The sequence below is a fragment of the Carcharhinus amblyrhynchos genome, chromosome 1 (genome assembly GCF_965287045.1).
Source record: "Carcharhinus amblyrhynchos chromosome 1, sCarAmb.v2.hapA, whole genome shotgun sequence".
NCBI classification, from domain to species: domain Eukaryota; kingdom Metazoa; phylum Chordata; class Chondrichthyes; order Carcharhiniformes; family Carcharhinidae; genus Carcharhinus; species Carcharhinus amblyrhynchos.
In genome coordinates this window covers 117,457,523-117,481,682 of record NC_137324.1, presented here as the reverse complement: position 1 = coordinate 117,481,682, position 24,160 = coordinate 117,457,523, and the positions used below count along the sequence as shown (strand labels likewise).

The 24,160-nt window shown below is 42.2% G+C and overlaps 1 protein-coding gene across 5 annotated transcripts in view; it reads left to right on the top strand.

Moving 5' to 3' along the window:
- The window catches only part of ndst3 (N-deacetylase/N-sulfotransferase (heparan glucosaminyl) 3), a 765,674-nt gene that overhangs the window by 273,674 nt on the left and 467,840 nt on the right, over positions 1 to 24,160 (top strand). For all 5 annotated transcript variants that reach the window (XM_080191467.1, XM_080191474.1, XM_080191492.1 and 2 more), the window contains exon 3: positions 4,559 to 4,657. The gene's annotated coding sequence lies outside the window, so the exon portion shown is untranslated. The remainder of the gene's footprint in view (positions 1 to 4,558; positions 4,658 to 24,160) is intronic.

Sequence of the window (24,160 nt, the reverse complement as noted above, 5' to 3'; positions counted from 1 at the left end):
ACAGGCACAGGAATGTGGCGCCTAGTGGTTTTTCACAGTAACTTTATTGTAGGATTAATGTAAGCCTACTTGTGACACTAGTACTTCAAACATTAAACTTCTACGTCCACTTGGTAAGACGGGGATCCAATGATTCCAGGGACCCAACTCTACCACTAGCAAAGTTTTTCCCATACAGGGCATCATCCACCACAAATGGTCATGTTGACTGACATGAATCATGACTTGCCTTCTAACTGCCCCAGCAAATTTGGAAACACGAGCTCAGTTTCATTCTGAAATGATGGTTCATTAACAACTCTGCTGGTGGGACTCCTCATATTGCATGTGGAGTGGTCCAGTATGCAAGAAAGAAGGATGAGACAAAAACAGAAAATGCTATAAAATCTCAGCAGGTCAGACAGTATCTGTGGAGAGAGAATAGAGCCAACATTTTGAGTCTGGATGACCCTTCAACATGCCATCCTGGATGAATTAAATTTATGGAAATTATAACATGGGAGTAGAGCCAAGAGAGTGTTGGAATAGTGAAGACTGAAGATAACAAAGGCATAGAAGAGGGATTTATTGGTAGATGAGTTGAGATAATGCCGATGTTGAACTATGTTAAACAGGTGGAAATAAGCAAAGTAGTTGGAAGTTATCATTAGGTTCAAACATGACACCAATATTGCAAACAGTCTGTTTTCGTCTCAGACAAATGCCAGAAGGGTAGAGTGGCTAGGGATCAGAACTGGTGACTGAAAACAATTGATTCAGTCACACAATAATTAATTGGGAGAAATTTCTGCCCTTCTATAACTGGTTGATCTGGCAGAGTGTTGATAAATTGGAACTAGTACAGAATTGATAGATATTGTGATAACATTTGTAGAGGATACTTGATTCCTGGTCTATCTTCCCCTATCTTTTTCCATATTTATCTTTTATTTGCATTTTGCTTGCAGTATGTATACTGCAGAGCTTGCAGATTGGAGTTCAATCACCTAACCAATAATTGTTGATTTTATACAATTAATGGGCCCTAGAGGAGAAGGTTACGTTATTAGTGTTGCTCTAATGGCCTTGGGCTTCTAGCTAGTGCAATCCATCTTTTCCGTGGCGGAGGGGTTCAACAACATTACTGATGCCTAGCAGTCTGCTCTCATGCAAAGCTTTATCCGTGGTGAGAAAGTACCAGAAACAAAGTAAATATATGAATAATAAAAATACCTGTGTAGATTGTACAACCCGACATGCGGTGCCTGAAGTTACAGGGCTATGTACAGGAACAAGCAAATGAAGTTGACCTTTTCCATCCATACTGATATTGAACATTCACCAACCTACTTCTTTTGCTTGTAGGTGCTTCAGGACTAGATTATACAGCATGCTGTGCACTGTGTGGTGAGCACAAGCAACAGGGAGCCAACCATTGCCTTATAAACTCTAGATGTTGTGGTTTTCATTCTTTCCGTGGGGGATGTGTCTAGGGCGGTGGATAGAGGAGAGCCAGTGGATGTGGTCTTCCTGGATTTTCAGAAGGCGTTTGACAAGGTACCTCACAAGAGGTTATTACAGAAGGTCAGGGGGCATGGAGTTGGGGGTAGGGTGTTAGCGTGGATAGAGGACTGGTTGTCAAATAGGAGGCAGAGAGTGGGGGTCGATGGGTGCTATTCGGATTGGCGGATGGTGACTAGTGGAGTGCCCCAGGGGTCGGTGCTGGGGCCTCAGCTATTTACCATTTATATAGATGATCTGGAGGAGGGAACCGAGTGTAGGGTGTCAAAATTTGCTGATGACACCAAAATTGGTGGAAAGGCAAATTGTGCGGAGGGTGGGGAGAGTCTACAGAAGGATCTAGATAGGCTGGGCGAATGGGCCAGGAAATGGCAAATGGAATTAAATGTTGGTAAGTGCGAGGTGATCCACTTTGGTAGGAATAATGGTAGGAAGGATTATTACTTACGTGGCGAAAAACTGCAGCAGGTGACGGTGCAGAGGGACCTCGGGGTCCTTGTACATGAGTCGCAAAAACCCAGCTTGCAGGTGCAGCAGGTGGTCAGGAAGGCGAATGGGATGCTGGCTTTCATCGCGAGGGGGATTGAATATACAAGTAGGGAGGTCTTGCTGCGGCTGTATAGGGCATTGGTGAGGCCGCAGCTGGAGTACTGTGTGCAGTTTTGGGCGCCGTACTTGCGCAAGGATATTTTAGCCTTGGAGGGAGTGCAGAGGAGGTTTACTAGGCTGATTCCGGAGTTGAGGGGGTTGAGCTATGAGGAGAGGCTGAATAGATTAGGCTTGTACTCGTTAGAGTTTAGAAGAATGAGGGGAGATCTCATTGAGACGTATAAGATGATGAATGGGATGGATAGGATAGAGGTGGAGAGACTCTTCCCGCTCAGAAAGGATAGTAGGACTAGGGGGCATAGCCTCAAGATAAAGGGGGGAGCGGTTTAGAACAGAGTTGAGGAGGAACTTCTTCACTCAAAGGGTGGTGAATCTCTGGAATTCTCTGCCCGTTGAAGTGGTGGAGGCTGCCTCGCTAAATATTTTTAAGACGCGGGTTGATGGGTTTTTGATGAGAGAGGGGATTGAGGGTTATGGGGAGAGGGTGGGAATGTGGAACTGAGCCACGACAGATCAGCCATGATCTTATTGAATGGCGGGACAGGCTCGAAGGGCTAGTTGGCCTACTCCTGCTCCTATTTCTTGTGTTCTTATGACTACTGCATAAAGCTTTATAAAGCCTTTCTTTGTTGGAATGAAATGATAGTGATTTAAAGTTTAATTTCTCCATCACTGAATTAAACTCGATTCTGCAGGAGAATAGCAGCAGCAACCTAAAACATTTTGACTGAGCACATTTCATGATGAACATGTGCTATTATATTGCTGTCACAGACATGGCAGTTGATGTACAGCGTACCTTTTCACCTTGTTTCTATTTATCCAAAGTTTCTAATATGGTTTCAGAGTGAAATGGCTCTTGACATAAATATCCCATAGATAACCAGCAAGATCAAATGTCTCACCTTGTGCTTCTCCTCATGTTGTGGTGCTAATCTGCACAGACATGGAAAATTATCACGTCAAGCTTTAATCTGTTGTGCAAAATTTGCTGTGGGCAAAACTTAAGGACCAAATTTACAATGTCAATGCTCCTGAACCGGAGCTCCCTGGTATTGGAGAGTTTTGGAAATCCAGTCAGTACTGTGTATGGTTTAACAGCCAATAATCAGAAAATTGTGAAGTGGAAACCAAAATTTCTGCAATGCACTCCCAATAGGATGAAGCTCCCCAGTGAAGAGGGAAACATTACCCCTTTGATAAACCTCTGTCAATGCCAGTGTTAGTGCAATTCCATTAGGTTTCCAGGGGAGACTTTGAACTATATCTTCCTGTGGCGAGCTATATGATTTCAAATTGATACTTCCACATGTCTGTGTGACTGAAATTGGGAATCAATCCTGAATACTACCACTGAAGTTGAATATTGTGTTGCATTTTCCTCAATGCCTGATCGAGGGACTTGGCCTTGGCAAAGGGGTGGCCCAATGAGATCCACCCCTCTGTCCTTGCTGATAAACCTCTTCCCGTGACCCTTTCCCTAAGCACCCTTCTGCCAGCAATCGGTCACCTGTGCCAAGAACCATCCTTGACCTGAGGCCTTGGGTTGGTGCAGTACCACTAGTAGGCACTGCCTCTGCTAAATACTGTTGTCTGGTTGATTGTTCTTGCTGTATGGATGGGTTTTACAACCTGGGGTCCTTGATCGAAGTGAAAGGCCCACCGATGTCTTGTGAAGTACCTGAATGGTACAAGTGGCAGGCCTTCCTGGAAGGAGGTGATGAGTCTCCTCAGTTGTCCAACTGTGGCTGAGACCCCTAGTTACCTCCACAAGATTCCACTTTCTATCTCTGTTAGCATTCTACTTCGTAACATTATTGAGCCAAACAACTCTTCCTTGTCAGTTATCACAAATATATCATTATGATCCAGTTACATTGATTATATTTTTCAAAACTAATAAAAACTTGAACTAAAAGCAAACATTGGCGACTGGCAATTCCTTCTAAAGGTCCAATTTTGGAAAGAAAAAACAGCTCCTCAATCATATAAGACAAATGTCCACAATAATAGTCAAAATTGTTGAAATAAATATGAATTAGCATTATTAAGGCCTACCAATAATGTTCAGATGCACTCTGGTCTCCAATATCAAACACGTTATTAACACCACCATTAAGTAAATGAGCCTAGGAACCTGCTGTGTAAAAATACCACTCACCTCAACACAGAGCTTTCTTTATCAAGATGAATTACTGCAACAATAAAATATCTAAAGACTGCAGAAGGTACTGAAAGATTGAAGTACTTAACTGATCTGTGAAAGACTCTTATGCCAGGGAAACTGAAGATTGAAAGTGTACAGCTAACTGCTTTGTAAAATTGTGCATTTATTTTCACTGGACTGCTACACTTCCTGCAATGCTGTAACCAGGTAACTAATTCATGCAAAGCTTGAGACTTAAGTACCGTGCATTAATTTATCTTCATCTTTATTTTCCTTGGTTAGGCAGTTGTAACAGGCAATTCTGGAAAGAAGACATATTCCTCTGCATTGAAACTCAGCATCCTCTTTTTATTTACCAGAAAAAGAGAATCTCACTGAAAGGTAGGTTCAGTTAATTCTTACCTCTTATTGCAATTTATAAAAATGTTCTCTTGTTTACTTATTAGGCTTTCACAATGGGGCTGTTTATGAGCTCGTTGCATTGGTGAAAGCATCATTGAATTACGCTGATTGGGGATAATTTTGACTTCAGAGTTTGTAATCCTGTAAAATGGGTGACACAAGCTCAGCCATCTATTAAAAACCTTGTTATGGAAATCAACATAAGAAGAGTTATTTAACAAGTGATCATACTGATATCACTCTTTTTATACTGTTGACCAAAGTAAGAATTACTGCTTATATGTTGTAAAATCTTTGCGACTTTGTATTCCATAACTGTGCAAACATTAGGCAGATCATTGTGGCTTTTTTTTTCTACTGTTATTCTTTTTCAACAACCCTTTTTGTTCAGCCACTGAATTCTTGCTGGGATCCAGATCCTTAAGTGCTCATCTCCCTGGTGAGCCTGCACCAGCAGAAAGCTCCAATGGCTGCGGGGAATAATAACCTCCAACAAGAAACATGAGTTTACAGTCACAGCCCCTTGCTGTGGTCCCCAGCATCTCAGGTGTCAGTCTTTAGCCAATTCAATTCACTTCAGGTGATACAAAGATATGACTGAAGATACTGGATACTGTAAAGGTTATGGCCCTAACAACACTCTAGCAATAGTTCTGAAGATTTATGCTCCAGAACTAACCACAGCTCTAGATAAGCTGTTCTAGTACAGCTACAACATAGGTATCTACCCAGTAACGTGGAAAATTGGCAAGCTATGTCCTGTCCACAAAAAGCAGAATAATTCCAATCTGGCCAATCATCAACCAATAAGCAGGTGTCATTGATGGTACTAGTAAGTTCAGTTTGAACTGCACTCAGGCTACTCAGCTCTGAACTCATTACAACCTTGATCTATTCATGTATAAAAGAGCAGAACTCGAGGTGAAGTGAGAGTGACAGCCTTAGACATCAACAGACTCTCAGAGTTAGTATGCGCAGAAGGAGGCCATTTGGCCCAGTGTGTCTGCACTGGCTCTCCAAACCTGCACCTCGACTTAGTGCCTCTCCCTTGCCTTTTCCCCATACCCCTGCACAATGCTTCTACTTAAGTAATAATTGAATGCCTTGATTGAATACAATCATTCAATGCATCATTTGACTAAGTGTGGCATCAGGAAGCCTAAGAAAAGCTGGAGTCAATGGGAAAGCTCACCACTGAATGGAGTCATACTGAGCATAAAGGAAGATGGTTGTGGCTGTTAAAGAATAACTAGTTGAGTCCCAAGACTGAAGGAGTCTATAAACAACCACCTTCAACTGTTCAACAATGAACTTTTCAACAGCAGGTCAGAATGCTGACGACTGCACATTATTCAGTACCATTCGCAACTCCATGGAGACTGAAGCAGTCTGTGCCCGCATGCAGCAACATCCGAAAATCATCCAAGCTTGGGCTGATAAGTGCCACACAAGCATAAGGAATGACCAGCTAAACAGAATTTAACCATCTTCCCTTGATATTCAATGGCATTACTATCACTGAATCCCCACTTTCAATAAGGGTTGATGTTGACCAGAAACTGAACTACATGAGCTGCTTAAATACTGAGCAGGTCAAAGGCTGGCAATTCTATGGAGAGTAACAACTCCCCACTCCCAAAGCCTGTCCACCATCTGTAAGTCACAAGTCAGGAGCATGATGGAATACTCTCCATTTGCCTGGATGATCGTGGCTCCAACAACACTCGAGGCTTGACAACATCCAGGGCAAAGCAGCCCAACCACCAACCTAAGCATTCGCTCCCTCCACCACCAATGCATAGTGACAACATAGAGACAACATGTGAAGATGCACTGCATCTACTGACTAAGGCTGTTTCAACAGCACCTTCCAAATTCACCCAGAAAGATAAGGGCAGCAGATGCATGGGTAGATTATTAGCTGTAAATTCCCCTTGAAATCACACCACATCCTGACTTGGAGCTATATCGCCATTCCTTTACTGTTGCTGGATCAAAATCCTGGGACTTCAGTAGTGCTGCACCAGATGGATTACAGCCCACCACCATCTTCTCAAGGGCTGTTTGGGATAGGAAATAAATTTTGGCCTTGCCAGCGAAAGAGTAAAAGAAAAAGCCCTTGATGAAAAGCATTGCATAAGATTCAATGTTTCAAAGCTTCTTCTGTAATAAATGAAGTAAAATGAATATCTCTCCGTAGGCAGCTAATGCAGACAATAAACTACAAAAAAACCTCAGCAAACAGGAGATCTATTCTCACCAGCATTCTGCAGAGTGTTTAACACAAAAACAGCTTTTCCATCAGCTTGATAGAGCCACACTTGTTTTCACTCTTTAGGTTTTTTCTGGGGTGGCACAGTAGTTAGCGCTGATGCCTCACAGTGCCAGGGACCCCGGTTCGATTCTTGACTTGGGTCATTGTGCGGTATCTGTGCGTTCTCCCCGCGTCTGCGTGGGTTTCCTCCGGGTGCTCCGGTTTCCCCCCACAGTCTGAAAGACGTGCAGGTTAGGATCATTGGCCATGCTAAATTCTCGCTCAGTGTACCCGAACAGATGCTGGAATGTGGCGACTAGGGGATTTTCACTGTAATTTGATTACAGTGTTAATGTAAGTCTATTTGTGATACAAATTAAAAAAAGGTGTCTGTCTGACAGAGATTGAGAGTCTGTTTTCAACAAGTGCAGTTGCCCATCTTTTGTGTCAAGGTGTGAAGACTAGCACTTGAGTTTCAACCTGGGCCTCTTATCCCCATAGCAAGCGAATCTCATGGGCCTATTTCTGGGCAGATTGTAGCATCATTTCAAACTATTCCATCCCCCCACCTCCCAATTCCAGGGCATTCTGTCTCACATTGGATTAAAAGAGCAAGTTTAAAACATAACCATTTTATGAAGTCTCGCATTCATAACAAGACAATTCTGATCACGTGGAACCCCATATCCAAGTCTAATCACCTCAGTGAAGTTAGATCTTTGGAATTTGGAGGGTTGTGGATGTTCCATCACTAATTATACTTAACCTGAGATTGACAGATTCTTTGTCTCTGAAGCCATCATAGGATATGGAAGTTGGTAGGTAAGTGACGTTGACAGAATTGAGCAGCCAAGGTCAAATTGAATGGCTGAGCAGACTTCAGGGACTGTATTAGGGTGGCACAGGGCCCAGTGGTTGGCACTGCTGCCTCACAGTGCCAGGGACCCCAGTTCAGTTCTGGTCTTGTGTGTCTGTGTGGAGTTTGCACATTCTTCCCTTGTCTGCGTGGGTTTCCTCCGAGTGCTCCATTTCCTCCCACTGTCCAAAGATGTGCAGGTTAGGTGAATGTGTGGGTTAGAGGGATTAGCGGAGTAAATACATGGGGTTACAGGGTTAGGATCAGGGTGGAATGCATGTTTGGAATACAGAATCTGTATGATTCTATTTGGTCTACACCTGCTCCTATTTCATATACTGCAGCAAAGGCGAACTTTCTGGAAAATACAACCAGACATCAGGAGGAGCCCTGTTTGGTTGATGTCTTTCCAAACCCAAAAGATTTTGTTTAATTTTAGCTAGGTATCTATCAGCAGAAAAGGTTGTGTTTCTTTGATGTGAAGTGTGCGCACTTTTCCTATAGTGACACACCCACTTACCTCATTCTGAAGATCTTAGAGGTCGATTGATAAGAGCTGAGCATTGGAACCCATAAGTGTACACCAGGCTTCCATCGAAATTTAACTAGTTAAATCCGCACAATCTACCAATACAAAGCATTGTTAATACTCCTGCCGTTTGTTCAGCAGGTGCAACCCTTTCTGTTACAGATTTTTCAGGGAATCTGGCCCTAAATGAGAAGAATGCAGGCACCACTGATAGGTTTCCATTCTTCAATTCAATTGTTGCTTCACACTGCCTAGTAAAACATCGTAGGTTACTCATCATCTATCTGGTCTTGAATTACAAGTCTGCCAGAGTAAACTGATTTGGTTCTGAACTTCCTATACCATCATTCTGCTTTGCTCCACATGAAGGTCTTAGTCTCTTGACAATCAACGTCCCTTTACTGGGTGAGCAGCAGGAATTCCATAACTCACCATTAAATGTATGAATAAAGTGCTACCATCCCTTTGACCTCAGCTTGGATACATACCATACCTCATCAAATGATGCTTCCATCAGTTAGTGTGGCATCAGTTCATAGAACCCCACAGTGCAGAAGGAAGCCATTCTGCCCATCAAGCCTGCATTGACGGCAACCCAACAAGGGCCCATCTCCAGGTATTTACCCTGCTAATCCCCCTGACACTAAGAGGCAATTTACCATGTCCAATCAACCTAACCTGCACACCGTTTGGAGTGTGGGGGGAAAATGGACCACCCGGAGGAAACTCACACAGACACGGGGAGAACATGCAAACTGCACACAGTCAGGGATCTGGGGATGGAATTGAACCCTGGACCCTGGTGCAGTGCTAATCAGTGTGCTGCCATCCGTCTTTGCAATCTGACCATGGTGGGCAGACAACAGTGGACATGTGAGAGTTTATTTTCATATCTGAAGTCTTCCAGCAGCTTTGGCTTCAGTCTCAACTTTCTTACCAAATATAAAGTTCTCCCTTCAGAATAATAGCAAGACCTGTGCAGAATAACTTAAAAGCCGCAGCCACCTGGCTGTTCGATGTATCTAGACACAGTACAGCCTCTCAAGCTTACTCGATACCTACTGCTTACTGTGGTTACATATATGAGTTGTTTCGGAGCCCAAGCTCAGTCTTGATTTTGCCTCTAGTGACAGATCAATGAAGGTTTCATGTCCTCTCTCCACTGGTGTCCCAATTAGTTCAACTAAAACAGCAAATAAGAATAATTAAACCTGGAACCCTCTTGAAGGATAACATGGTGTTGAGCAATTTAACATGCAAGCACATTCATATGAAAATCCTCATTCAACTGCAAAACATCATCTTCAATTTTTTTTTGATGGGAGCTGTTTAGTACTAGCTTGGAAAGTCGAGATGCAGCGTGTTTGCTTTACTTCCCGTGCACCAAAAGCATTTCCTGACTGTCTAACTGTCTTTGTCCTTTGTTACACTTCCATTTTGCAGGAAGCACTCATTGGTCACATGATAGTAATAGCTATCAGATAGAATTTTCTGTCCATGCTTTTGGTTGCAAATGATTCAGTTATAAATTGTGCTTAATCAGATGAGCAAGAAAAGTTAAATTGGGAACATTTGATTATCAGGCTTATGGTACAATTCACACCTTCTCCTATATGTTGTGCCAATGAATACAGTTAATAGCTATAGTCAACAATGATATCAACAATAACTTACATTTTCTTCACAATTTTAACGTAGAATAAGATACCATAAATTTGAAGGGTTTTCTGAGAAAGAGCTAAGGATAGCAATTTTGAAACAGAGTGATAGTACCTTAGGAAGGACTTCTACTTATATCTGTTTAGATAGGAGCCAGTATATGGTCAATGTTGAGTGGGACTAGACTTAAGGGAGAAGGAGGTGATTCTCAGAGACTAGTCTAGCTCAAAATGAGTTTCAGAGAAGGACACAAGTAAAGTGTGACAGCAGGGGGAGCTAGGAGGGAGGGTTGGCTTTTGGAGATGGAAAAGGTGGAGGTAGCTGAACAGATGATGTACACAAGTACATTGTATTCTCTAAGAAAAACATATTAAGTCACAGAATGATCTCAGTTTTGTCTCAGAGACACATTCAGTGCAGGGAAGAGGAACTAGGAACAGGAAACCTGCTGCAGGACATCTTTAAAATTTCTACTGTGGGTTTCCTGCCTGCCAACCAGTCTGATTGATAGGCTGTCGGGCAGGAAATCTTGCAGCACAAAGACATAGCAGAGTAGTAGACAGGGGGAGATTGCTCTTGGGTTCGAATGGGGAATCAGAGGGAGGGGGAGGTGGGGAGAATGGTAGGTGAGATTGTGGGAGTATTTGATAGTCCGTGGAGGGGTAGACCTGATCCTAAGGGGAAATGTTCCAATTGCTGTTATTTGGGGGCTGAGATGTCCAGTCGTGGGCAGGTTCAGATTGCAGTAGCCAAAGTGGGGCAATAGTCAGATTACACGGGGGAGATTGACGGGGTTGGTTTGTTGAGCCTTACAGCTCAACCTTCCTTGTTTCCTTTTTATCTGCTAGATTTCTCCAAGAGAACTATCATTGGTCCAGATGGACACTTTATGCTCTTCCCGCCCACCCCCCATTTAACCCTTGGCCTCAATTGCACTTGTTATTTTTTTCCCTGTTCACAATTCTCTAAGTAGTCCCTGGTTCTAGCAAAACAATTAATTCTAATTGTTGGCCTCTGGGTTGCAAATATTATCTGATATTCATGCAGCAATAAGAACAAGAACTATAGAATGCAGTGCTAGTTTGTGTGCACCCCACAGATGATCCCAGAAGAAGTGCCATATTGGATTCAGAACATTGGGCGGAATTTTCTGGCCCTTCCCACTGGCGGGATCTTCTGCTCCTGCCAAAGGCGATCTCGCAAGGGGAGGTTCCCTGGCGGCATAGACGTCAGCCAGACTGAATGTTCCCATTGGCATCCAATGGTGAGCTACTTTCATTGACAAAGAACATGAGATGCAGAGGGGCAAAAAAATCGCATCCATTAATTCTGTTGCTCTCTCCACAGATGCTGCCAGACATGTTGAGTTTTCAGCACTTTCTGTTTTAAAGTCACTGTGTGGATTTTTTTGTAGACTCAAAGTTCTCTGAAATGTGTATCCCTTGTTCCATACTGTTAAAAATGACTCGTCAGAAAAGACAGATTGATTTAAAGTACAATTAAAAGCATTGGTGCTTTCTAATGAACACCATTAGTGCCGAAACATTCTTTTTGCTGTGAACATAAGAACATAAGAAATAGGAGCAGGAGGAGGCCATCTAGACCCTCGAGCCTGCCGCGCCATTCAGTAAGATCATGGCTGATCTGATAGTGGTTGAGCTCCAGTTAAAATGTGGCAGAGTGCATCATTTTAACTTCCCCTAATAAATTAATATTTTCATATTGTAGAGCAAAAGCTTTTTCTAATTGTTCAGAGTTGCAAAAACAGCCAGATTAAAATGTACGACTTTAAAAAAAAGGAAGCCATTACAAATAACACATGATTGTTAAATTTAGCCTATCTCTCATGTGCAGATGGACAGTGACTCTGTTTCATTACAAAATGTTTAGCTAAAAAGAACAAAGTAAAATCTCTTAACCTTTTAAGTCAGTAAACTTGATGTTGCTGAAAACCCAAATGATTTATAATCAGTGTACAAAACAATTACTTATGTCAACAGAAATGCCAGTTTATGGATCACCCCTGGTGCTGATCCCTCAAGAATATTCGTTTTATTTTCATGTATATTTAAGTTCAAAAACTCAATTACTTATCTGATTCCCTGTTTGCATTGAACTCCTAAACAGACTAGTTTTGATTCCAGCTGTTTTAACCACCCTCCCCTCAAAGATCAACTACAGAATCTGAGAGACAAGAAATCTTTACTGCTTCATCTCTCATTCCTGCACACAGTTTCATAGTAACCTTCGTCTGCCTCTAACTCACCATGACAGATGTGATTAAAAATAGAGACTTCATTCCAACCCACCCCCTCTATCTATCTATGCCCACCTCCTCTCCACTGGCCTTACTATCTCTAAAAGTATATCCTCTTCCCTGATCACCCTTCTTCCTTTTTCCATGAGTTGGATGCATATCTCCTGAAGTAATTGAATAAAATATAAAATTTGTAATCACTGAAGGTTATTAGGAGAATGTTGGAGGCTGGTGCCCAACTGGGAGAAGCAGAACCTTTCATTGGAGGAGTAACTCTGCCTTCCCCAGAGCCGCTGTTTCATGGCTGATCAGCTTAAAATAAATCAGGGCGGCACAGTGGTTAGCACTGTTGCCTCACCATACCATGGACCCGGGTTTGATCCCTGACTCAGGTCACTGTCTGTGTAGAGACTGCACGTTCTCCCCATGTCTGCGTGGGTTTCCTCTGAGTGCTCCAATTTCCTCCGACAGTCCAAATTAGATGGATTTGCCATGGGAAATGTGTGGGATTATGGGGTTAGGGTGGGGGAGAATGCTTGGGTAAGTTACTTTCAATTGGTGCCGACTCAATGGGCCAAATGGCTTCTTCTGCCCTGTAGGGATTCTATGAGAAGCAGAAAGATTGGAATTAGCAGCACAGCAATCCAATGAATCTAACCTGAAAGACTGGCCTTAAAAACAAAATGGAATTATCAGTTCCGATTTCATTCTAATGCTTTGCCTCTGGCTACTCCTGCTGGGCAAACTCAACACCAAACCTTGTCCCTGGGTCCCAGTGTTGTGTACCAGGTGCATCCACCTCTCCCAGGGCTTGAGAAACATGGTCAAAATAATTTAAAAATAGAGTCACTTTTAAAGGGGGGAAAAACACCCCCCTTAAAAGGTTTCAGTGTCTGCCCTGCCTTGTGTGAGCACATTGGCCATCAGCTCCTGATCTTGTCTCTGTTAAAACCAGAAGCAGATGGATTTGAGATGGATGTTGTTACTTTTTCAGACTTTTAACTTCCTAATCATCCATTCAGTTTAAACCAATCCATTTTAGGGTGGCGAAAAGTGGTTAAAATGACCTCAATGGGGAAAAGAATTCCATTCATCCACATCTTTGAAGGTCTTCAACAGTAAAGATTTGTAAGACTACAGGGTGACTGTGTATTGCAGTTTTCACACAGAAACCTTTTATAGATGCATGCTCCACTCCACCCAATTATTTTTAAATGCACTCCACCCAGAATATCCAGTGTGCTTGAGCACTGAGCTAGGGACATTTTTCCTTTCTGAATGATGAATTCGCAGACACAGTGATTTCTTATGGTTGCTATTTCCAGATTTCTAAAGAACATTGGGGTACTCTATGTGTCTTCAGCAAATTGATGATAACTGGCAGAGCAAATTGCCTGCCTCTGGTAGAAGAATGCCGTGGCTATTGCTGAAGAATGTTGTCGGTTCATGCTTTTGGTCCCCTCCTGATTTGAGTCTGCTCTCTAGTTCCCCTCCATCCTAATGACTTCCTCTTTCCTTGACTGCCTTCCCGCCATTTCAAGACCTTCATAGAGGGCTGTTGACGACACTGCTCGGAATCCAAGATCAATTTATTGGTGGGCTGACTGTTAATTATATATTAATTGTATGTAGCTGGTGGGCATTAACTAGGTATTCATTTGTGTCCCTTTGGAGAAGAGCAGACTGAAACTGGGTTAGAAGGTGCACTGTATATCTTGGTAAATAAAACTGTGTAAAGATTGGCACTAGTTCTGTTCTTTGCAGCTGGGTTTTCTGGAATAGAACACCTAGTATGCATTTGTTGCTCACTGGTCTCATTTAAAAAAGATCCAGTATCGAATGTGCCTCAGGCCTACCCATTTGAGTACAGGGGAGGTTCCGTACGCCCAGATCATGCCTGTAGGAAGCAATTTCTAGGCCGCAATGTTTTCAACCAGTATGTGATAAGGTCAGATCAGATCTGACGAGAGCATCACAAACACTATTGTGAAATGACAGGTCAGGCCAGGAAATGGAATATTTCCTGGTTTGAGTCAAAGATGCAAACTGCTTTGACCTAGATTTGATTCCCAGATTTGAGTAGCAAAAAATGCTGCTAAAAGACAGCTCACTGTCAGCTCAATAAAAGTCTTAGCTGCAAACCAAAGCCTCAAAACAATCCTTTGATTACTGAACAGAGGTGAACCAATCTGAACTCCAACCAGTCAAACTTTTATTGAAGTAGTATGAGAACCATTAACTGCTGCATTGTTGCAGTAGTACAGTGAGTATAACAGAATTAAATGTTTTAGCACATGCATTGCTTTTGAATGAATTGTTCAACTTGCATCTTGTTATACTGGTATGTTATCAGAAAGTTCCTCAATAGTTTAAGGCACATTGATTTTTTCTTTAAACAATATAAATTGAGTTTGATTTGAGTTAGAATTGAGTCACTCTTGGAAGTCTCACCTCAGAAACTGTGACTTCAAATCCCTCTTCGTAATTTAGCTTGAAACTTCAGTTCAATACTGATGGAGTGCTGCGTCTTTGGACACACTATTTTGGGTAAGGTGCTCAACTGAAACCAACGTTTCATGGTATTATTTCATGTACTGAAGATGATCTGGTCATTTGTTTCATTGCTGTTTTCGGGGCTTTGTAATATGCAAATTGGCTGCCACATTTGCCGAACTAACACTTCAAACTTATTCCATTGGCTGGAAGGCACTTACTGACATCCTGCAGATGTGAAAGGTACCCTATAAATACAAATTCTTTCTTTCTCTTGTGAATGTATACATTTGTCAAACGTCAGACATATTTTTGTAACATTCTTATGTGCATTGGATTTTTTTTTTAATGCTGTATGGCTTGTTGAAATTTAAATGAATCAAAAATTTGAAAATGCATTTTTGTTGATGGGATCCTTTAGTGAAAGATGAAAATTATCTGACTGACAAATTATATTTTTTGATTTCAGTCTACTAAGTACAAAGTTACCTAAATATTAAAAAAAGCGAAATCTTACTGACATCACCAGAAAGAAATGTGAGTGACATTGCATCCTCAAATTTCTCCACAGAATGTGGGCATGTTTGTTGTTCCTCCTTAATTGCCCTTGAGGAGGTGGTGGTGAGGTGTCTCCTTGAACTGCAACAATTCATATGATGTAGGTACACATTAGGCAGGGGGTTTCTGGATTTTGGTCCAACCACAGTGAAGGAATGGAGATATATTTTGAAGTCTGGATGGTCTGTAGCTTGCGGGGGAGGAACTTGCAGGTGATTGTATTCCAATTCTTCTGCTGCCCTTGTAATTCTAGGGACTAGAGGTCACTGTCTTGGAAGGTGCTGTTGACGGAGCCTAGTTGAGTTGTTGCAGTGAATCTTGTAGATGATGTGCAGTGTATCTTGTAGGTCATGCACTCTGCTGCCAATGTAGTGGAAAGACTGAATGTTTAAGATGGTAGATGAGGCACTGATCAAGTGGGCTGCTTTGCTCTGGATGGTGCTGAGCTTCCTGAGTGTTGTTGGACCCATATTCATCCAGGTAAGTGGAGAATATTCCATGATGTTCCTGACACGTGCCTTGTAGATGGTCAAATCAAACTCAATTTCCATTTAGGAAGTCAGGAAGAGGACTCGGGAGACATATGCTAGAGCTTCCTGAGTGGGCAGGGGTGAGCAGTAGGCATGTTTGCCTCCTTGCAAGCTGATATGGTGTGCATTTGGGTCTAGAGAAATTCATTTTCTGCTTAAATAGTTGTTTTCAAGCCTATTTAAAAATTTCCAGCCAGGAATACTTACATTGCTGAAGTGTTTTTTGTCGGTGATTCACCATGCAGCTCCTCACCACAGAGCACATAGCATCTTGAAGCCATTCTTTTTATGTGGCTGAATCAGTTACATTTCTGGTCAATGATGACTAATGGGACATTAATGGTGGGGAAATTCAATGATGGTTCTGCCATTGAACATCAAGAGAGGGTGATTTGTAATTCTCTTGTTGCCTGGCACATGAGTGGTGTGAGTATTGCTTGCCTCTTATCAGCTCAAGCTGGAATATTGTTCAGGTCTTGTTGAATGTGGTTGCAGACTGTGAATGGAACTGATCATCATGCAGTCATCAACAAAATCCCAACCTCTGACCTGATAATAGAGGAGAGGTCATTGATGGAGCAGTTAAAGATACTTGGGCCTAGACACTATCCTGACTATAGCATTTCACTATGTGTAGCATCAAGGACCCCTTGCCAAATTGAAGTCAATGGGAATCAGGGGAAAACTCTCCACTGCTTGGAGTTATACCTAACACAAAGGAAGATGGCTGGACTTGATGAAGGTCAACAGTCTTTATTCCGGGACATCACTACAGGAATTGCTCAAGGTAGACCTGGCGATCTTTGTTAGGTCAAAATCTTGGAACTCCCTTCCTAACAACACTGAGTGTACCTACACCATATGGACTGCAACAGTTCAAGAAATTGAATCACCATCACTTTCTCGAGGGCAATTGTGGAGGGGCAAAACATACTGATCTTGCCAGTGATGCCCATATTGTATGAACAATAAATGAAATTATGCCACACCTTTCGGCTTGTTCTGCCACTGGGAGATTGGCTAAAGGATATGAGCCAGTGAATATGTCTGTGTGTCTGTCAGGCTGTTGTTTCATTAACCTGTGGGACAGCTCTCCCAATTTTTGCACTCGACCCAGGATTAAATGAGGAGAACTTTGCTGCACTGGCTGAGTTGTGTCTGAAACCTTTGTCTTGGATGATCCATTTATGTGGCTGAATCAGTTATATTTCTGATCAATGGTGACTAATGGGATATTAATGGTCTTATTCTGAGAGTTTTTGATTGCACTTTGTGGCACAGTTGAACAACTCACCAAGGCTTCTTCAACAATACCTCCCAAACTCCTGATCTCCAGCGTCTAAAAGAACAAGGGCAGCAGATATTATCTCCTACAAGTCCTCCTCCCCGTTCCATCTTGAATAGGAAATATGTTGTCATTCCCGCAATGTCACTGGATCAAGATCATGGAATTTCCTTCCCAGTGACATCGTACAGTAACTTGATCATTATGACCGCAGCAGTTTAAGAAGGTGGTTTACCATCCCCTTCTGGAGGGCAATTTGGGATGGGCAAAAAATACTGGCCTGGCCAACAGTGCCCACATGCTGTGAATGAATGGGGGGAAGAAGAACAAGCTGCTAGATTGAGCCAATTCATCTGCCTTCTCAGTCCAATAACCACCTCAGCATTGTCAATATTGGCATTGGTACCAATTTAGAACATACAAATCAACTAACACCAAGAAACATACGGACATAGGAATTAGATGCAGGAGTAGGCCACTGATCCCCTAGAGTCTGCTCTGCCATTCAATAAAAGCATGGCTGATCTAATTTTAATCTCAACTTCACATTCCTGCCTATCCCCACAATCCTTTCACCCCCTCACTGATCAAGAATCTATCAATTTCTGCCTTAAAGAAATTCAAAAACTCTGCCTCAACCATCTTTTGAGGAAGAGATTTCCAAAGTCTTCGCCTCTGCTTTTAATGGGCGACTCCTTATTTTTAAACAGTGGCCCATTTTGAGATTTTCCCACAGGAGGGGACATCCTTTCCACGTCCACCCCTGTCAAACCCCTTCGGGATCTTTTATATTTCAATCAAAACTACTGGAGTCAAGCTCCAAGGTCACGAGTGGGTCCCAGGTTCCGGTCACCATAGTAATGCTGACAAAGCAGGATCAAGAGCTTTCAGGCTTCTTATCTAAATTCAGCACTTTCTATCCATTCCTTCTCCTTTTCCTTATTCATGTTCCCTGTCCTTTAACTTACTTATTTTCATGCTTTTTTTTGTTTTCTCCCTCAAATATGTATGAATTTACAAAGAGTGAACCATCTTCAACCATTCAAAGCAAAATATAAAATACAGCAGTAATTCAAAAGCAAAGTTATACTCACCAGAAAGTTTAAAGTTTATTTATTAGTCACAAGTAGTCTTACATTAACACTGCAATGAGGTTACTGTGAAAATCCTATAGTCGCCACACTCCGGTGGCGCCTGCTAGGGTACACTGAGGGAGAATTTAGCATGGCCAATGCATCTATCCAGCACGTCTTTCAGACTGTGGGAGGAAACCGGAGCACCCGGAGGAAACCCAAGCAGACATGAGAACGTGCAGACTCCACACAGTGACTCAAGCTGTGAATCGAACCCGGATCCCTGGTGCTGTGAGACAGATAACCATTTTGCCACCCGTGCCCCCCCAGAGCGTACACAGTGCATCCAGATGTTAAGATTTTGAAGAAAGACATCTTATGACCATGCCATTATCTCTTCATATGAGTCCATTTTGATGCAGTTGCGGATATTTCTATTTTGTTACTGTTGATTCAGAGTGTACCTTACAAGATTTGGGTGTGACGGTCGAAGCTACTTCATCACCACTTACAAAGTGTGCCCAAACTTTATTGTCATGGAAGTATTTGTGAAAAATGTGATAGGTTATTGTTATTCTTTGTATTTTGCTTCCCCAAAGTGCAGAGTTACAAACTATGTTTCTGTCTGTCATGCTTTTCAGCAACATCACTGATCTGTTAAATTGAAGGTACTTACCCTATTTTTAATAACTGAACATGTCATGCATATTTTCTTGAGATCCAACTGTATTAACTCTCTTGGCCCAGTCCATCCAGGAAGTGTGCTTCATCACAACAATTTGCATCTATATAGTGCCATGGGGAGGTAATAGCCTAGTGATATTATCGCGAGACTATTAGTCCAAAAACTCAGCTCATGTTCTGGGACCGATGTTCAAATCCCACCAGAGCAGATGGCGAATTTTAATTCAATATCTGGAATTAAGAATCTACTGATGACCATGAAACCATTGCCGATTGTCGGGAAAGCCCATCTGGCTAACTAATGTCCTTTACAGAAGGAAATCTGCTGTTCTTACCTGGTCTACATGTGACTCCAGAGCCATAGCAATGTGGTTGACTCTCAATTGCCCCAGGACAACTAAGGATGGGCAATAAATGCTGGTCAGCCGGTGATACCCATGTCCCACGAATGAATTTTAAAAAATTAACGTGGCTTAACAGGAGGGTGCATCCAGGTTCTTGTTGCACCAAGACGTCCAGCACATTTTCATCATGAGTACATTTCTCTTCACATCAACTGTGGAACAGTTAGGAGACATAACCAAAAGCATGATGGAAAAAATACATTCTGAAGAGATGCTTAAAGTTGTGGAGTGAAACAACAAGGTTGCAGGGATGCAAGGCGAGGCTCAGGAGTCAGACTGAAATGATTGAATGCTTTGCTGCCGTTGAAACTGTAGAGGGAGGGAGTTTTCAAAGAGGCCATATTCAGAGCACCAGAGATTCGATGGGCCGACTCCTGCATTGTAGGGATTCAATGGACATAGACTGCAATAGTTCAAGAAGGCAGCTCACCGTCTCCTTCTCAAGGACATCTAGGGATGGGCAATAAATGCTGCCTTAAACAGTGACACTCACATCCTGTAAATGAATGAAAAAAAATCTGGGCCCAACCTATCCAAGTCTTGGTCTATTTCTAAGCTATTGTGCTGAAAGACACCAGAACAATCAAGTAAATTTGACAGCAATGCATGCATTTTTCATGAATCTCTATAACTGCTTGCAACATGAGGAGAAGCTTTACCTTTTAATGCATGATGCATCAGAGGAATGGCCACTCTGTCCATCCCAAGCCAGCAGAGGGCATTCCAAACCATTTTCAGTTCAAGTCTTATTTCATTGCCGCTGGTTAACTGTGTGCACACAAATATAACGTGGAGTGCAGAGAACTGGACAGCTCCAATACTGAGTTCACTGTTAAATCTGGCTGTTTTGGCTAGCTAGGAGTTGACAATTTTCCGGGGTTTGTGGGGTTGGAGTGGGGTGTTGCTGATGGCCTGGCAGGAGACCTAAATTTTTAATGGGCCCAAACCTGACATTCCTCCTCTTCTCACCCCCACACAAACAAAAATTAAAGTTTATTCAGTTTTTTTTGAGTGCTACACCAATCGAGCTAAGCATGTGCATATCATGCCCCCAACCAGTGGTACCTGAAAACTGCAATCAGGGTTCTACAAGCAATATAGGGCCCTCATTTGTATATTATTTATTTAACATTCTACTGAGTACAATGTGAAAAATATTTCTGATGTTCTTTGCCTTATTTTGTCACTTTTTACCTATTCTATATTTTTGTCATCTATCTCATTTTTCCTTACGATATCAAATTGCTCCTCTACTACTTCATGGAATACCTACAGTGCAGAAGGAGGCCTTTTGGCCCATCAGGTCTGCACTAACCACACAATCACACCCATGCCCTATCCCAATAACTCCATGCATTTACCCTAGCTAGTTCCCCTGACACTAAGGGGCAATTTAGCATGGCCAATCCATTTAACGCACATCTTTGGACTGCGGGAGGAAACTCAAGTGCAGGAAAGAAATCCATGAGGAGAATGTGCAAACTCCACACAGACAGTGACCAAAGCCGGGGTAGCAGTCTGACCACTGTGCTACCGTGCCTCAACATTAACATATATAATTCGCAATTAAAATCCTCTGTCAGAGCAGTTTAAAGGCAAACTCTAATATTTTACCTGCCTGTCAATTTCGAAACATTTGGAAAAATTGCACATCAGTATCTTTGAACTTGTAAAAAATCTTTGACAGAATGAACATTTCAGAGTGCGCCTTCTGATATGAGACTAATTTCATGCTACCAAATGAGAAACAATCACACTAAGGCACCTGTGTGAAATTGGCATGTTTACTTCAGCCGTTGATTTTAGACCTTGCTGGCACTCAACACAACAGCATGCAGTATGCTCGAAAAGCTAACTTTTTTTTTTCTCCAAGGCTACCCACGACAAAAGAATTGTCTTGAAACCACACTAGACGTTGATGGTGGCGTAGCAATTTTTGTGGGTTTGTTTCCTAGCACATCAATCCCAAGCTTTTGCTCACCTATTCTGAGCTAACCAAGACGTTGCTTTTTGTACAGACGCAGTTGTGTGCCAGATGTAGATAACAGTGGTAGGAAATGAGAGAGTTGGTTACTGCGTATGCCTGCTCATGCCTACCACCCATCCTTCCTCCCACACTGATGTATGACACATGTACACAGGTCCTCCCACTCACCTGCACTCCCCCGTGTTCAACACTGTGCCCATACAAGATAGTATGTGTTCTGATTGTTACTGACTTCTCAGGATATTTTCAGTGACAGTCTAAAGATCTTTTTGTGAAGTTACAGGATTCAGTAAAAGAAACTATGCTGCAAATTATAGTATTGCTGCAAACGATATAATGTGATATGTGGCAACACAGCAAATAAGACATTATAAAGATGTGAGAATTTGACAATTGTGTGGTATAATGTGCCCTATTGAAAGACCATGGCCTAGCAATTCAATGGCACCATACCTATTTTCCAGATGCAAAACAGATGCTTAAACATCCATTGGGGCATTTGTGCTTATTATGCTCTGGAAGTGCATTCCCTGCCATATTGCATTGGGATGCCAAAACTGTATAAGCTGATGAATAAAATATAGGTGTTCAAAAAAGGATATGTTGCATGATGCCTTTCTGAATATTGTCTTGTCTCAACACTTGTTGGGTGAGTACCAAACTCACCCAACAACATGTGCCACTAACAGACATATCGGACCTTTCAGTGGCATTATCAAAATGGTCCAATCATTGCTAACACTTTGCTAATATCACCTTCAGTGGGTCAGTGTCAAATTCTGTGTGATAACACCTTGGAATTTTTTTTTGTTAAAGGCGCTATGTAAATAGTGTTGTAGTCAATTGTTGATTTGACATTGGATGCTAGTAGTCAACTTTCTGTGGATTTCTTGGTCTGTTTTCTCACTGAAAACCTAATGCAGAATGCTGAGAAAAATTTGTTGGTGTTGGACTGCTTTTAATGGTCTTGCAGGAGATTTTATTGGAGCAATGAGTGGTCTTGTAGGCAGCCTTTTGGGACTGGAAGAGAAGAGATAGCAGCAAGGAACCTGAAGGAATGCAAATACATAATGTAGGATTGGTGAATTTAGCTGCAGAGTTTTATTTGCGAGTTAACATCATTATGAATGATTATTATAATCCTATTAAGCAATTTTCATTGTCTATCCTACTAATCAAATGCTGCACTTTAATTTCCTCCACCATAAAATTAACTGACAATGGACTTGTACCATAAAGTTGTTAAAAGCCTGCTGTGCAGAAGGAGGCCATTGAGGCCATTCAGCCCATCGATCCTGCACCGACCACAATCCCACCCAGGCCCTAACCCCATGCATTTACCCTAGCTAGTCCCCCTGACAGTAAGGGGCCATTTAACATGGCCAATCCATCTAACCTGTACATCCTTGGACTTTGGGAGGAAACCAGAGCACCCGGAAGAAAACCACACAAACACGGGGAGAATGTGTAAGCTCCGCACAGGCAGTGACCCAAGCAGAGAATGGAACCCAGGTTCCTGCTGCTGTGAGGCTGTAGTGCTAATCACTGTGACACCAACTTTGGCATTGATTCAAGTGGTGCACTCTGTAAACCCACTGTGTGCAATAAATAATGGATCAATTGCTTTACTCTTTGAACTGGGAAATTTTGGACTAGCTGGGAGCATACTGTGGTTGGCATGGACTGATCGGGCTGAAGGGCGTGTTTCCGTGCTGTATTACTCTATGATTCTAACTGCTGATTTATGGATGCAGTGGCCTGAATTTCTGCTCCCAGGTTAGCAGCCCAGTGTTGGGAAAATTCCAGCTCAGCCAAACCCAGATTGGGAGAAAATACTCCGGATGGTGAGATTTTCAGGGAACAAGATATTCCTGGTTTTCATTCAATTTCAACTGATTTTATTTGACTTACTGTCGTTTTTCTCATGGCTGCAGAACAGAGTCAATGAGCTGATTTTAACTGCTCCCATCTGAAAATAATTTGTGGTTACATAAAACTCCATTTATGCCAGCCATCCATCAGCTGCTATCTTGGGTAGCAACCGGCATGATGCTGTAGAAATTATTCAAAGTAAATACTGAATGTTTGTATTGCGGGGCAAGAAAAAAAAATGCCTGCACTGCATTAGAATCAAGAGGAGCTACAGAATTCCTTTGAATAATCTTTTCTGCCCTCCCCTGGAACGTTGGCTATTGCGAATTGAAAAAACAGGACCTGATGGGGAAGGTGATTTTTGATTATCTAGGCACAGAGCCCAGACCATCCATGGTGTTTTTATAGGAGTTTTGTCTCATTGCTTATGAAGCTGGATTGAAGAAGGAGCAGCATTTGTTTGATGATTCTTCCATTGAAGAGGCATTGCTGATAGAATTACTCTGGCTCTCTTATGAATTGCCGAGGTCTCACTGCAATACAGAAGTATAGTGACAACAATTGCTCTCTACGTTAGATTGTTGAAGTATGGCAGTGTTGATCTTAATCACCGAAAGGGGCTTGCTACCAATTGTTTAAAAGGCTACAACTTGCTCATCAAGTGGCATCACTGTATAAGTACCAATATCTCCAATGATGAGGCAGGACAGTCAGAGAGAAGAAAAGGAAGCAAACCCAAACTCTGGATCCCACAACCTGCACCAATTATTCCAAGACTTGTGGGTCCAGAATCTAGCTGTTCAGTCACATGACAACCAATGAAACAAGCTCGCAACAAAGACGGCATCCTCAATTGAGCTACTGCCACCACAGCCATTGACGACATTGCTGTACGCCACAATATGCTGTGATATATTGATAAGTTCTACAGTGCATCAAAATGTTCTGCAATATATTTGTGTGTACAAAAACCCATTGAAATGCCCTTTTTAAATATTTACGTTTATTTATTAGTGTCACAAGTAGGCTTACGTTAACACT